The sequence below is a fragment of the Macrosteles quadrilineatus genome, unplaced genomic scaffold (assembly GCF_028750875.1).
Source record: "Macrosteles quadrilineatus isolate MER2022 unplaced genomic scaffold, UCM_ALF_1.0 Scaffold_2__2_contigs__length_208266976, whole genome shotgun sequence".
NCBI classification, from domain to species: domain Eukaryota; kingdom Metazoa; phylum Arthropoda; class Insecta; order Hemiptera; family Cicadellidae; genus Macrosteles; species Macrosteles quadrilineatus.
This window is the reverse complement of record NW_026542595.1, coordinates 153820055-153836950: the sequence shown is the minus strand read 5'-3', so window position 1 is coordinate 153836950 and position 16896 is coordinate 153820055.

Here is a 16896-nt window from a genome sequence, read left to right as displayed (position 1 = left end):
GACCCGGGTCAATCGCCTAAAAAAAGTACTTAGAATTAAACTATATACATGAAACTTGGAACGAAGGTATATCCACATGTATTCTACACGTATGTTAAATTTGGTAACAATTAAAATATATTTACCTATTTTATTAACAAAAAACTGCCATAAAAAGCTAATTTCATTTTGTTGACCCGGGTCAATCAGCAATAAAAGGTACTTAGAATTAAACTATATACATGAAACTTGGAAAGAAGGGATATCTACATGTATTCTACACGTATGCAACATTTGGTAACGATTAAAAAATAGTTACCTATTTAATTAACAGAAAACTGCCGTAAAAAGCTTATTTCATTTTGTTGACCCAGGTCAATCACCAATAAAAGGTACTTAGAATTAAACTATATACATGAAACTTGGAACGAAGGTATATCCACATGTATTCTACACGTATGTTAAATTTGGTAACGATTAAAAAATATGTATCTATTTTATTAACTAAAAACCAGCCAAAATAGCTCATTTTATTTTGTTGACCCGGGTGTCAATCGCCTAAAAAAGGTACTTAGAATTAAACTATTTACATGAAACTTGGAACGAAGGTATAACTGATAATTATTTTTTAATCGTTACCAAATTTAACATACGTGTAAAATACATGTGGACATACCTTCTTTCCAAGTTTCATATATATAGTTTAATTCTAAGTACCTTTTTTTGGTGATTGACCCGGGTCAACAAAATGAAATTAGCTTTTTACGGCAGTTTTTTGTTGATAAAATAGGTAAATATTTTTTAATCGTTACCAAATTTAACATACGTGTAGAATACATGTGGACATACCTTCTTTCCAAGTTTCATATATATAGTTTAATTCAAGTACCTTTTATCGGTGATTGACCCGGGTCAACAAAATGAAATAAGCTTTTTACGGCAGTTTTCTGTTTATAAAGTAGGTAAATATTTTTTAATCGTTACCAAATATTACATACGTGTAGAATAAATGTAGATATACCTTCTTTCCAAGTTTAATATATATAGTTTAATTCTAAGTACCTTTTATTGGTGATTGTCTCATTTTTACTGTTAATGTTTACTAGGCTAAAAAGGCGTATCACAACCTACCTCCTTTTGGCATGGGAAAATTTTGTTTCTTAAAAGACATTTTCCTAAGCCAAAAAAAGGTAAGTTGAGATACGGCTTTTTGGCCTGAAAAACGTTAACAGTAAAAAGGGTAACTGGATTAAAAAATATGAATGTATCATTATACATTAATAAAAATATATTCATAGTCTCCTACATTGAAAAAGAAGTAGTTTGAAAAAAAATTTTATTGAATTCGGTCAACCGGTTAAATTAGAAATCGAAAAAACATGACTCTGACTGGCTTTGACAAAACATCCATTTTCTCAGATTCGTCATTTATGTTGATACGGCCTTTTTGCTTACCACGGCAGTTCAGCTGTGCGTTGTTAGTTTGTGGGTGCATCTTGTGTTAAAGTAAACATGGATTGGTCAAATAACACAGTTCTTGACTTTTTAGAAGCCTACCATGGTGAGTCGTTATTGTGGGACCCACCACACCTACACCACAAGGACAAACGTAAACTAACAGATGCTTGGTGCCGTTAGAGCGTAAAACTCAACCGTCCAGTAACCGAATTGAAGAAAAAGTACGCCTAAACATAATTAAAATAAGCATATGCACAAAACAAGGTTAATGTTGCTACTTCCACATAGAAGTTTGCCTCCATTTCGACTGCGAGACAAAGCGAGAGTGTGCACGGTTACCTCGCATAAGCTCTCGCCCGAATTACTCGGCGAGTGCCTCGGCGAGGCGCCTCGGCGAGAGTGTACTGGGGGCGAGATTCTTGTCATTCGCCTATTGGGTCTGATAATGAATGGAGTGTCAAATCGAATTGTGAGTAAACAGTATGAGTGTAAATAAATTAGTGTTATTTGACTATTTTTTAAATGTTATTTAGTGTACTTTTAGTGGTGATCCAATGTTCACTTCGTTGTGGTAATTTGATGCACATTCCTTTGTGGTGATCTAGTGTACCTTCCGTTATAGTGGTTTTGTGTAACTGCCGATGTAGTTACTTGGGGTACCTTCCATTGTGGTAATTTAGTGTAAATTTCGTTGTGGTGATTTGTATACCTTCTCTTTGTGTAGGCCTACCTTTTCTTGTGGTGATCTAGTGTACCTTCTATTAAAGTGATTTGGTGTACCTTCCTTTGTTTTGAGATCTAGTGTAACCTTTGTTGTAGTGATTTTGTGTACCTTTCTTTGTAGTGATCTACTGTACCTTCTTTAGTGGGGATTCGTGTACTTTCCCTTAGTGATGAGCTAGTATATAAGCCGTTGTGGTGATTTTGTTTACCTTAGTAATGTAAAAATCGAATGTACCTTCCGTCGTCGTTATTTGTTGTTCCTAAGTTTGTAGTGATATAGTGTATCTTCCGTTTTGGCGATGTAAAATGCTCCTTGTAGTAGCAAACCTAGATACTTGTTAAACTAAAGTTTCCCATTTAAATAGGGAATAATACGACATTGTTAAGAAAATATTTTAGTGAAAACCAAATAATGCAAAAGGAAATACCCTTTGCTGCAGGTTTGCTGTGGCAGCGGGGGTATTTTATTTTCTATTTATTTTCTTACGATGTACTCAAAAAGTAAATGTTTACATTGATCAATCTTATATTAACCTTTAATAACTAGTTTGAGAGTTTACATCTAATAACAATTAAAGTCTCCTGAAGATTTATTTGTCCATTTTTAGAATCCCAAAAACTTAAAAATTTATTTTGAAATATACGTTTGACCTACAAGCTGTATAATTTCCACACAGTTGAAATCTGGAATCTTCCGATACACATGCTAGGTAAAATTGCTTTATATAACTTGATACTTACTTGATACTTGTCTTCTTTATCTTTGACCGTGGTTACGGATTGATAGCGTCAAATTTTTAATACTATATAATTAATTACTCTATTATTAACGTATATCCATTATTTAAATTAATGATAATATTTTACAGGGATATTTCTTTAATCGTTTATAGTAATAAATACAAACAAGGGCAATATACTTTTAAAATGATCCACTATAGAGGTCATGGATGGGAACTAAAATACATGATTCACCATGTCTACAAATGTTTACTGATTTTTCTTGGTTAACTGGTGAGTGCTTAGTTATATGTCAGTGACGTATTAAAATATCCCTCTTAAACGACTTTACGTCTTTAATCGTATAGCTTGTGTACAATGTATATAAACTGACTTTATATATCAGTCCAGTATAATTAATTAGGTAGATTTTGAAGAACAATTTGGTAGATTTCCTTTGAATGGCTAGACCTTTAGTGATAGTCGGAGGTATTATCATCTACCAAGTACTAAGCCCTGTTGAAGGACTGCTATTGTGGAATGTAAAGCTCTATTGTATGCCTAGACCTCCAGTAGTACTTGATGGTGATGGAAGCTCAAGAGGCTTAGCTTTTGATATTTATCTTTGAGGTAACACCATTCACCGAAAGCACTTCTTTATTAGTAAGTAAAGCCCAGCATGACAGTCTGAGTAGTTTTTTTTTAAGTCAAAATTTAGGTCAGTTTTCACATCACGTTTTGTAACAAAAAGATATTGCGAGGTTTTGTGTAATTATGTCTGCGGTTTTAGGGTTTTTATAGGGACAGGAGTCCTTAAGTTCATGTGTTAAAAGATCGTCAATAGATAAATAGGATTCTGAATGATAATTATAGATCATTAATGGTCAATATTTATTATAACACTACTTAATTTTTTGTATTATTCGTCCATCTAGTAAAACTTTTTAAGAGGGTTTCACCCGCCGGCTGTTCCCACGTCAACGTCCTACAAAAAAGAACCTTGTGGCATTTTTTCAGTGTTTATAGAGTTTAAATGAACTGTTAAACATCAAAAAAGATCCAAACTATGCCCTGGAGCTGAAACTTCGTAATTGTGTCTTTAAGTATTTACAAAATAATTTTTAAAAGTCTGTAAATTAGTCTTTGTTCAGGTTATTTTAGCTTCTAATTAATAGTTAAACATTAATTTGTCTCCATACATTGCAATCTGTGGTATATTAAGAGCACAAAAAGCACACAATAATTGGAAACAAATTAGTTTTAGGGTGTTGAGAGCTTGTACCGTAGAGGCATGTTTAGAAACATTAACATGTTTAACCACCATCTTGAAGTGACCGGGTCCCTCTTAACATCTTTATATTCTATCAAATGGAAAATTCAACAGGCTACTCTTAGTCCTAAAGCATACTTTTTACCTCAAGGTTTTGAAAGAAAGTAACTGCATCAGATAAGTTTTTCTGTGAATATAACACTGTTAATAAACAACTCGATTTTGATAAGCTGTCACTGGAGAGAAAATATTAGTCGTTGTTGTTGGAGTTTGTTGCGCAAGACTTCGTGGTAAGAAGGTATGCTAAGAATGTAATATTGATAAACATACCCTAGAGTTGGCTGTAATCGTAACAGTCAGTGCATTTTCAAACAAACAATGAATATTTTTGGAACTAAAACTAATCCCAAGGTATGTAAAACATATTGATGAAATCGTAATCTGTTTATATTTAAAGAACTATAAATATATACCATAAGTATGTAAGTTTTAATCCATTAAATATGTGCAATTTTGTTACTTGTATGGTAATAATTATAATACAAGCACAGAGAATTCAGAATAGTATTTAAAGCGTTTTGAAAAACATGTTGTATAAATAAAAGAATAAAAATATGCAATGCTTCGTATTTGCCCCAGCAAAGTCTTTTATCGTCCTTAAAAGTAGTTATAACTTAAAACTTTTAGTTGTTCTTTGCACTCAAGAACTTTTCCACCTTTCTATTGAAAATGTTTTTACGCTTAGATGGATAACTTAAGACGTTTTATTCTACATAAACGATGTTTTCTGACTGTATATGCTCCTTCTGGAAACTATAATTAAATATCTACATACCTGCGTGTTTTTTAACATTACATCCTCCTTAATTCAAACATACACATTTAAACCAACCCTCATACGTAATAGTTAAGTAAATTAAATACTAAACACTTTTGATAGGTATCGCCATTACACAACTAATGTGGTATTAGGTTTATGGCATAACTTATATTTTCAATTTCGTGATTTTAGCGATTTGCACTTAAGTCACGATTGATCATGGTTTTTATGTAAAATTATACCTATTCTCTCTTAAATTGTATTTTAAATTACATACATCTAAGTAATTAAATACCTAAGTAAACTGTTAAAGTCTCAGCAAACCACAAACAAAATGTGGTAAGGGTAACAATAACTACCATTTGTTTCAAATATAACCGATGAACAAAAATAAATAAAAGTCAGTCACACAATGGGTTGGTTTAGTGTTTTTGGTTCACAGGTTAAGTGTAAGAAAGGGCCTCATGACCCTAACTTTGCGACTGTTAATACTGTTAATTATATTATTTGCTTTCGAAGAAATAAAACTATCCTACAATGACCTGATTTGGCTTGAGTTACCTTTAGTTCTACAGAGGCTACATGTACTGTTGCCCGTACACGAAATTGTTTAATAATGTTTTGTTTTGGTTAAAAAGACTGTAATTACACACATTTTCATTAAAAATTAAAAAACCTCAAACACTTTGTTAATAGTAACCTGGAGGGCTGTACACAAGCTAAGAATACCAGATTTTTGTATATCGTATGGTTGATTGGTTACCGTAGAATTGTTTGAATGACTTAAATTAATAATTAAGGCATTAATTTATACCATTAACATTTTGTAGCTAATGTTTCAAAACGTCATTGGCATGATGCACTTAACTAAGAAATCCTTACAATTTTGAATTTGAGTAGTCATTTTTCTTGTGCATTATTAAACATATCTATCCTCATTGAATATTAAGAATTATAAAGTGACATTAGGTTTTGATAGCGACATAAGAATGCATAATAAACTTACCGCAAAAACCTTATCAAGCAATAAATCAAAATCAACTGATCGGAATATCAAAGATTTCTGCATCACTGGCCTTGGGCTATATCGGCGAAAAGTTTGCAAACTTTACTTACTCAACTGTTGAATGCTTATTTAATCGACTGTAACAGTTGCAAACTTTCCTCATATATAAATAAAGTGTTTCTAAAATTTTGCTATAACTAAAATATAGCATAGCGTGTCAAGTAATATAACTATTTGGTTTTAGTCAATTCTTGTTTTACTGTCACATTATGATAAATTACAGTTACAATAGGAAAAATATTATAGTTATTTTGATTGTCAGTACCTCTAAGTAAAATTGTATATTTCACATACAATACTGCAATAGACAAGAATGTATTTGCTACCTTTCAATGATCCCTATAGTGTCCCTAAATAAGGGATCTTATTATTTCTTTAGTACACTATATTGAGTAGTAGCAATTTAAAAATGTACAATTATTTTCTATTATTATAGAAAGTAATTTTGTTGAATATGTATTGACAAAACCCACAACTAAACAAAGTAGTTGAGGTCAGCTTCAAGAGGGGAAGTAGTTGTTACGTTATGTAGGTTTTTGTTTCATTTATTTCGTACCTACGTGATTCAATCTAAAGTTTGTTAGAGCTAACCCAAGGCCTTGTACATCTAACTTGCTTTGCGATTTATTTTATACAAAACACGAATATCTCTTCTTTTTCTGACCTAAGCTAGAGCTATTCTGACTTAACAAAAAGTTAAATAACGTGTAAAAAATAGTCTATTGAAATCAATGTATTTGTAAAAAATGTCTGTAGCATAACATATTCATGGACTGTCCCTGCCTGTTGTGATCTAAGAGAGAACTGTTTCTACACAATAATTCAATGTGATTGGACAAGAATATAAAACATTTTTTCTTTGATAAAAAATGTAATGGAAAGTTTGTAAACTTTAACCATTCAAACTGCCAAATACTACATAAACCCCATTTATGGGAATGGGCACACGGAAGGGACTAAGGCTAAAGGTGTAGTGACGTCATATATCTAGTGGCTAATGTCTTCTCTTGAGGCGACACGATTACCGTAACGAAACGATGTGATTTCAGCGGCGTTCGTGGCATAGTTGGTAGCGATTCGGATTGGTGTACAGGAAGTCCCGGGTTCGAATCCCGCTGGCAGCTTTAACTTCTTGTCAACAAATTTTTCATATCAGCAAGTTTGGTTGGTTAGGTTAGGTTATGACAGTTTAATTTTATAATACTAAATTTTTAAATTAATTTTATAATTAATTAAAAATTATAAGTAATTATTAATTAGATTTTTATCTTATATAGTTTTTATATTATCAGCAAGTCTGGTTGGTTAGGTTATGTTATGACAGTTTAATTTTAAAAATTAAAAATTTATTTTATAATTTGAAACAATATTTTATAATTAAAAAGTTAATTTTATAACTAAAAATTAAAAAAAATTTAAATTATTTCAACTTAGCAGTTCTAGCGGCGAACGCTGACACTACAAGATATGTTAGCCTTAGTCCCTCCCGTGTGCCCCACCGCCATTTATGGACCTAAAACACCTTACCCATATGCAAATTAGCTATCTGATTGAAAAGTTTCAGTTTCTACAAATATTTAAAGCTTATAATAACACGAAAAATAAAGATTGTCAACTATTATACACAAGTTTTTTCACGGTCAAAATTTGACTTTATAAATTAGCTTTAACTGTTTTACTTGTAACATGTTACAAACACTTGAATGTTTAAGCACAGACAAGGAAAAAAAATCTCCTTAGTCAATGGTTTAAGAATCGAGTACATCGTTTTGTCAATTAAAGGTTTCACACTCGACGCGCCTTTTTTAGCCACACCGCACTAAATATTAACTATACAAACTAAATACTTCGGATACCACCTGTACAGATAATAACTGTTATTAGTTACCAGCAAACTTGACTCTGGAGGCAAGATGAACCGATAAACACGAGTCCATTGTAATTTCAAGGGTGCTTGGTGGTCTGAGGGCCCTCAGGCCTCGGATAGGTTAACTTTATAAGAGGCACTACGCCACTGTATACTGTGTTCAACGTGAAACTATTATAAGTGTACAACCAGGTTAGCAACATTTAAATGAAAAACATAGATACGTAATAATATTTCGGGTTAGAAATGTATTGAACCTTTTTTATTTTCTACAACTCTGTATATTTTTTTTGCAATCGATTTTACTAAATTTAAATACAGATAGGATTGAAAATTGTACTTAAATCCCCTTTTATTTACATCATTTAGACTAGTAGGTAAAAATGTTGACCTACTGGTCTAAATGTTGTGCATGTCATAATCTAATGTTACTTATAACTTATCCTGGACCAGTCAATGCAATGACTAAATAATATTCAAAACTAAACGTTTAATTGTATTCACAATCATTTTCTATGAATTGTTAACTCTCGCATTAAATATATATATTTTTATACAACGCAACAAATATAGAGAGTCAGAAGTCTTAGATAAGTCACACCGCGTGGTTCTCCTAGTTTTTAGTTTTATTTCAGTACTTAAAAGTGGTGACGCTTTTGACTCCGCCAGGGGGAACGATATGCTGCAGGCGATTGAGCATCAAACCGTGTTGGCTATATTTACTTTTAACTCCACTGAATGTTAACGTCGGATCTCTATAACTTCTTTCTTAAGGGTCGGTCCTTGAAACGTTAGGAACGTGTATTACGACAGTCTGCTAATACTCGAAAAGCCCGACAAGACCCGCTTCGTCGCTGCTCTTGTTGAAGGTGGAAACGTCGAAGAGGCAGAGCTCGGAGTAATTATTCTCCGACCCAACACGTAGATGCAGGACCACGGCTAGTCGCTGGCGGTCGAAAAGACCGAGATCGTAGTCCTAGCCAAGAAGAGAATTTCCACCATCCTTCCTGTGCAGGAGGGCTGTATCCAACTGAAGACCAAGCCTAATACCAAATACCTTGGTGCTGTGATTGACAGCAACATGTCTTTCGGTGAGCAGATCAAGCGAACCGTTGACAAAGCCCCTAAGAGAATCAATACTCTTATCAGGCTTGACCAGTTTTCTACTATCTAGCGCACCGTCTCCAAGCCTGCAGTAATGATGATTGCCGGTGTCATCCCCATCTTCCATCTCACGACGAAGTGACAGCCAATCTTCCGCAGGAGATCTTAAGTTTGCAGAGAGACTGATGAAAGAGAAGATCGCAACCGCTGTTGTAACCTCTGGTAGCGTGAATGGGCCCACCAGGTTCTTAACCCAGTCTGAAATACTTTGAACACATGTGAGCAAGGTAGCTGGGAATTTCAGTGATAACTCAATAACTCATTTATTTAGCAAGATTAACATTACAAATGCATTAGCCAAGTCAAATTTACTAAAAATAACTATTAACTAACTTTTAAAATAATTAAAATTAAAATTCATTAGGACTGTCCGTCAGCGAGAAAGGCGCGGACACTGTAGTAGCCTTTACCCACGAGAAATGACCTCAAGTGCCTTTTGAAGCATCCCGGATCTGATGTGGACTTGATTTGAAGTGGGAGAGCATTGAACAGTTTGATGGCATTATAGTTTAGATGTCTTTCAAAGAATGTGGTTGAATGGGCTGGAATTCTCAGATTGAAAGTATTGCGAAGCAGATACGAGTGGGTGGATGTGGTGTGGAAATGAGAATAATTTGACTTCAGAAAAGTGAGGACTTCTAGAATGTAAATACAGGGAAAAGTTAGAATTGCGGATGATTTAAATACAGCTCTACAAGTTTGTTTGTAGGGAAGGCCGTGAATTATTCTGATAGCTCTCCTTTGAAGGCGAAAAAGGAAATGGGTTCTTGTGCTTTCACCTCCCCATAGTGCAACTGCATATATCATGTGTGGATAAAGTACACCGTAGTAAGCAGTAAGAAGTACATCTTTGTTTGAAAATTTTGCTAGTTGGCGCAGAAGAAAAATTCCTGAACTGATCTTTCTACAGACAGAATCAATGTGGGGTTTGAAACACAAGTTCTCGTCCAACAACAAACCCAGGAATTTTACTTGAGCAGTGGTTTCAGTTTCAGTGTCGTCCAAAATAAAATTTTGTTTGTTTTTGGTTTTCCTAATTTAGAATTCAACGAGCTGAGTTTTTGTTGAATTGATTTTGAGGAGATTTTCGTCGAACCACTGCAACAAGCAACTGGCTTGTATAAAGGCACACATGTCTAGTTCGAGTCGGTTTGGGCTGGAGACAGCGAGAGAGGTGTCGTCAGCAAAAAGACATATTTCACCCTTTTGAACAACTGATGGGAGGTCGTTAATAAAGAGGAGGAACAGTACCGGACCAAGAACCGACCCCTGAGGCACTCCACTGACGATCGTGCCAGTAGAGGATCTGTGAGGGCGCAGACACCCAGTGCTATCCACTGCTTTCACCTCCACATATTGACTTCGGTTGGCAAGGTAAGACGAGATCCATTGTAGTGACAGCCCTCTAATTCCATAAGAGTGTAACTTCTGCTTGAGAAGGTCATGATCCACTGTGTCGAATGCTTTGGTCAGGTCGAAGAAAAATCCCAAAGCTTTCTCACCTCTATCCAGTGCACTGACCACAGTCGATACAAGGTGATAAATTGCGTCTGTTGTCGACCTGTTTTTTACGAACCCAAACTGTTTACTGGTGAGTATGTTATTTTTATGTAGAAATTCCAGCAATCTTTTTAGGAATAATCTTTCAAAAAGTTTGGAAAACGTTGACACAATTGATATTGGCCTGTAGTTATCGCACAGACGATCATCCCCCTTTTTATATATAGGCTTAACAACAGAGAGCTTTAGAGTATCAGGAAACTGACCAGAAATAAAAGACGAATTAATTAAATGAGTTAGAGGTGTCAAGATTACATCACCTATTTCTTTTAATAGCCTTGGGGATATTTCATCTGTGCCGGCTGAACTCTTATTTTTCATCAACCTTATCTCAGTTGCAACTTCTTTTTCAGTTGTTGGGCAAAGGAAGAGGGAATTTGACACATGCCTTGTACAGCTGTTAGTACCCTTTTTATTTGACTGGCTGCCAATCTCAACAAAGAAATTATTAAATCGATCAGCTACTAATTGTGGATCTGTGATTAAATAACCTTTCTCATCGAGGAGGTGGGTTTCCTTAAATTGTTTGTTTGTTCCATTTTTATTTTCATTAATTGTATCCCATATAGCCTTGCTTTTATTTTCTGCCTGGTTTATTTTACATAAATACAGTTCAGATTTCTTTTGCCTCACAAGTTTTCTAAAATTGGATTTTATTCTTAAATAATATTGTCTCATGTAATGTTCGGAGGGAAGATCTTTTGTTCTGTTGTATAGGTCAATCATTTCTGTCCTTTTTTGGCACATTTCTTTGTCTAAAACTACACGACCTGTGTTTTTCCTTTCTTTTACTTTCTTTCTTTTCAATGGAAATGCTATTTCAAATATGTGGCGTAACTGGCTTTCAAAATTGGAAAATTTGTCATTCATTGTTGTTGCGTTGTACACTGATATCCAGTTCTGTTGCTTAAGTAATAGCTTAAAGTATTGCTTTGTATTATTATTAAATTCTCTGGAAAATTTATATTTTATTAGATTATCTCTGTCATTCAGTGAACAGTTTATGGAAGCTAACTGGGCTTGGTGGTCTGAGAGGGCTGTCACAAGAACTTCACTTTTAATTCTTTTATTATCTATGTCAGTAAATATATGATCTATCAAGGATCTAGAACATTTGAACTCCCTTGTATATGAACTTATCGTGTTTCTGAGTCCAAAAGATCTCATAATGGTTGTCAGCTTATCTGCTACGAAGGAAGTTTTAGACAGATCAATATTTAAATCACCAACAACAAAGATTTTTTGGTTGAAATTTACAAGCTTATCAAGGCATCCAGTCATGTTCTCAAAAAATAAATCGTGTTTATTAGTCGGGGGTCTATATACAGCAATGACGAGTATGATTTCATTTTCTAAATACAGTTTTGAAGCAGCTAATTCGCACTCACCTTCCACACAAAACTCAGACACATCTACTTTTGTGCTCCTTAAAAAATTACTTACAAAAATACCGACACCACCTCTCTGCATTGATGATCGGCAGAAAGCAGCCACATTTGTATAACCATTGAGCATAATCGTCTCAAACTCCGTGTCTCTCAGATTGTGTTCAGACAGACATATCACGTCAGGCAATTCATCTTGCAGGAACACATCAAACAGTTCTATTTTGTCTGAGAGATGTAGTTTATATTAATTGAACAAAACCAAAGAAAATTTTTAAAATGTTTAGACTAAAATTTCTTGATAAAATTCCCAACTAAGCATTTTCAATTTCTTTGAAAGATTAAAGGATACATTTCAGAAGAGGGTCCCATAAGTAGGCTATACGACATGTACGACAAGTTAAATATTGTTTAGCGTTGATTAAACCTTTAACTCAGCGAATCTCAATTTAAAATTATAATAATTCAATAATAATAATAGCAATACAACATGTAAATATTTCTAGGTATTGTGCACCAAATAACTAACTATTGATACATTTTGAAAATGTTTCGCTATGTGGCTAAAATGTATTGCCCTTTTGGTAGAAGAAAAAATGTGTACCTATAGTTCTTAGAAGATAAATCTATTTTGCCTTTAATGTTATTATATAAAATACTAGCTGACCCGGCGAACTTCGTATCGCCTAAGTTATAGGTTTCCCCTAAGACAGACCGATGGAAAGAAAGTACCGTTACGTTTAATTTTCAAGATGATCTCGTTCGCATCGCTCAATCACGTCCTGGTTGAAGTTCGTTCGCTACGCTCACTCACCTTTGGGTTGGAGCTCGTTCGCTACGCTCACTCACCTTTAGGTTGGAGCTCGTTCGCTGCGCTCACTTGCTTTCAGGTTAGCTCGTTCGCTACGCTCACTCGCCTCCAGGTTGAAGTTCGTTCGCTACGCTCACTCACCTTTTGGTTGCAAATTAGCTGTTGTCATAAATGTAAAAGAAATAATAGTGCTGCACCCTGTTGGTTATCCTTGTAACTTTAATGCTATTGAACATCATAGAACAGAACCAACTTGTTTAATTGAAACAGCTGTTAAGATTCATTAATTTCATTTCTCATAAGGTTAACATGGGAAACTCCAGAGCCACTGGGGCGGAGCCCTTTTAAGAATTTCGAAACGGGAAATAGTTTACGTCCGATTCGCATACCTACAGAATTTACACACCAAATTTCATAACGATCGGTGAAGTCGTTCCGGAGGAGTTTGCAGACAAACACTGTGACACGAGAATTTTATATATTAGATTTAATTTTGCACCATGTCTCATTAAGGTTTTAATACCGTTGAATTATGATTTAGACATCATTTTAATAAGTCTTTACCACTGTAAATATAGAAAACAAAGATAGCTTTACAATACAAGACAATTATACTTTATCAACTATGGTGGTTTATGTTACGTTGTTACTGCCGATCCAAAACGATCCTTTATAGCTTGCTATGACTACAGCTGTTTCAAGCTTCGGATGGAGCAAATCATTAGGTTCGAAGAATGTCAAGTCATCAATAAAAATTTCTCTTGGTTATGTGTTTTAAGACGTTTCTTTTATTTATTTAATATAAATCCTAATATTAAGCTTGTATCCAAAATTTTCATATTAATACGTTAGTGGTACAATAAGGCTGTAACAGCTGTAGATTCAGCAACATTCAGCGGCTAAGCCGCGGATTTGCTCAATTTCACGAAACATCTTTTCATATAAACATTACTTTTCCAAACTTTTTCTACATGGAGCCTAAAAAAAAACTTAAAATCCATACCGGAAATAGTTTTTCCAACATGTGTGACTAGCTGTCACAATATGGCGTACTTTCAATGCATATCTGTGATTACTAATGATCCCTTTAGCAATATTGCATATTTATTATGTATGACTTGGCTGTGACAAGTTTAAATACGTTAGCTTCAGAGCTTATTAAGAATGAGCTTATAAGTAATGTATGCTAATGCATAAAGAATGTCCAGCAGAAGAAGGATTTTACTCGTAATGTTTTCACAGTAGCTTAATATATACGATTCAGTGGTGGGCCAGGGGGGGAGGGATATATCCCCCCCCCGAAATATTTTATTTTTTATTAGCTAACATAAATAATATTAGCTTGAGCATATTTTAGAGCTCAATTACGTATCAAAATACGTTTTTAGGCTTAAAATTCCACTTTTTTCTCCGGACCCTCCTTTTTTCTGGAGGATATTCCGGACTTTCCGGTGGTCAATCCCCCTAAAAGTAATCCTGGGATCGCAACTGATACGATGAGAATAAATTTTCAAACAATAATAAAATTGATACATGGAAAAAACAAATAAGCTTTCTAGACGATTTATAAACTAGTAAAGAAAGATATAAACACTATGTATAAACACTACCACTACGAAACAGCATTAACTTTGATCCTTCTCAGTTAATATATGCAAAGACTTGCTACATTACATCTGGAACGATTATATGACTACCTGTTGTTTTGGTAGAGAAGAGTATTGGAGATTTTCACTGTTGTGAGAAAACAAACTGGAGATGCAATCAAAGTATGACAAATACTTTTGTTCCCGCGATCTTATGAGAGTGTAATGGGTCTGCGAACTGGGTCTGTGTAGGGTGTTTTATACTTTAACATTTAAAATATAAGGGGCACTCGTTACAGGTGGTGACATAATGGGTGAAGTGAATAAAAGGTAGTATTTGGTAGTACGTACTTCTTTTTGAAGTATTTACTCGGTTTTCGGTGAATAAAATGCTAGTACGTACTACCCTTAGTACATACTTCGTCATTTAGGGAACGTAGCATCCACTAGGATTTTTCGGTGAATAAAAACCGGCCCGCATAGTAGTTACTTCATTTTTATGTAGTACGCTCATGGGCATGCTTCAGTTTGGTCGTTTACGAAGATGGCGATGTTTATACAAGTCAATACCAGTAAAACGTACCTTTAAATAAGAAATTTTGTAACTGTAAGAAATTACTGTGATTTGAGAATAATATTGTTGATTTGTTTACCAACTAGTTTTTTTCTTATCATTTACTCCTATCAGATCTCTATTCCTTCTCTAAGCTTAGTCGGTTTATTTTCTATAACATTCCTCTCCGTTTTATTCTTCATAGAGTTTTCATGTTATATGTTAAAATCCTTACCAAGAGTTTTGTTGTATCATCTAAAATTTTCAACCTCACACTCTTTTCCCCTTTACCACGCCCGGAATTTTAGGTTTCTCAAAGTAATAGAAATGTTTTTTTTCGCAGCTCACTAATCACTATTAAAGCCCTATCACTCCCTAGCAGTACCTGGTCAACGCCATCAAAATCGTCGCCAAGCGCAGTTAACCAAATACTACTATTTGATCAACACGACTGAGAAAACCGCAGGTGCAGACAGAAATGGCAAACAGATTATCGCCACGCGCCAGTTGTGTCTTGATTATGAGTACGTACTAGGGAGTAGTACGTACTAAGAGGGTAGTACATACTACATCATTTAGGGAACTCCTAGTAATTACTACCTAGTTCTAGCTAATTCTTATTCACATCGATTTGAGCAAATGCTAGAACTACGTAGTACGAACTACGTAGTATGTACTACTTTTTATTCACCTCACTCAAATTATCTTGTCTCATGCGGGCTGTCACCGTTGCCAGCTGTAAATGTTGCAATATCAACGAAAATACAAGCTTGGCAGAAGTGATATAAAATGCGGGTATCGTTATGTATTCACAGTATACTGATAATCTGAAAAGAGTTAAAATGGATATTTATTAAAAGAGTTCAAAACTAAAAACTCATAAATTCTTAAGCAATAAATATGGCACTGTTTGGTAAATTTAAAATCAAACATTGCGAAACCATGGTGAAGGTAATAATACAATATCAACCCTCTTTTGCATGTTATGTTTTTAATACCATTTTGTTTTGCTCCATTATTTTCAATCTGTGTTGTAGACTGAGGGACACTACAGTGACATTACACTTTCCATTACCACAATTTACATTAGTCATTTAAGGTTTTTAGTGCTTGTCGGTAACGCGTTCAAATTTAATAATATGTAAGGATGGCTTGAAGTATACATAAAAACCAACTCAATTCACATTGAAATAGGTTTTTACTCATAGTCTCAGATTTGTGGTAACACAATTGATTATAATTACTATTTACAGTAGCTTTTTTATCTCAGATGAAAATAATCTATCTATTGTTATACATTTTTTGGAAAGTTGAACAATACAATTATCACAAAACAAGTTTATTTTTGCTAGTTAAGATATTATTATGTTATTATTATTATTATTATGTTATTTTTGTAAAGTTAAGTTAAGTTTGCTAGTTAAGCACAAGGTAATGTTTATTTTTAGAGTATTTTCGTTCATGATCAATACGTTAGTTTTACGCCACACAAGAAATACATCGTCATAATCAATTTACAACAAAACAAGTATCAACATTTTAATTTGCCACCACAACTTTCTTCGATTTGAGAAAGATAAGAGATCTACTGAACAAAGGGTCATTATTCAATATTTGGCGTGCTTTTAACGAGTGTTTTACAATTCATTATTACAAAGTAATAATTTGGTATGAGTGTGGGAAAACGTCTTTCCTTTTCCGACTCCAGAAGAGGGCAGTTAGGGCAGCTTTGGTTTGAAAAGAAGAACATCTTGCAGGCAATACTTTATTTCATCACAAATTTTAACATTTCCCTCAATATACATTTTGGAAACTTTGATTCTCATTAAAAAAAACTTACACCAATACCAATCTTCACTTACACATTCCTATTCACTACGTAACAATTCCCATCTTAAATTACCATCTCATTCAACTACATTTTTCAAGAGACA